This window comes from Parasteatoda tepidariorum, chromosome 4 (assembly GCF_982258835.1).
Source record: "Parasteatoda tepidariorum strain Cologne lab strain chromosome 4, Ptep-v5.0, whole genome shotgun sequence".
NCBI classification, from domain to species: domain Eukaryota; kingdom Metazoa; phylum Arthropoda; class Arachnida; order Araneae; family Theridiidae; genus Parasteatoda; species Parasteatoda tepidariorum.
Genome location: NC_141758.1, coordinates 61,587,542 through 61,587,761, shown reverse-complemented (window position 1 = coordinate 61,587,761; position 220 = coordinate 61,587,542).

Below are 220 nucleotides of genomic sequence, written 5' to 3'. Positions count from 1 at the left end.
AGATTAGTGTTTTTAAATTTAAAATGACGGGGAATTCATCGGCAGGATTTAAAGTGTGCGCGTACATTTGTAAAGTTGGGGCCAAACATTCTTATGCGCTTTAAATCCAGAATGTTGCTCTACAAATTTGCAAAAGGGAAAGGATTTTTTTAATTTTTTTTTACTATAGACAGCATGTTTTTCGATTGATCAATGTAAGTTCGAATCCCGGAGTCTAATT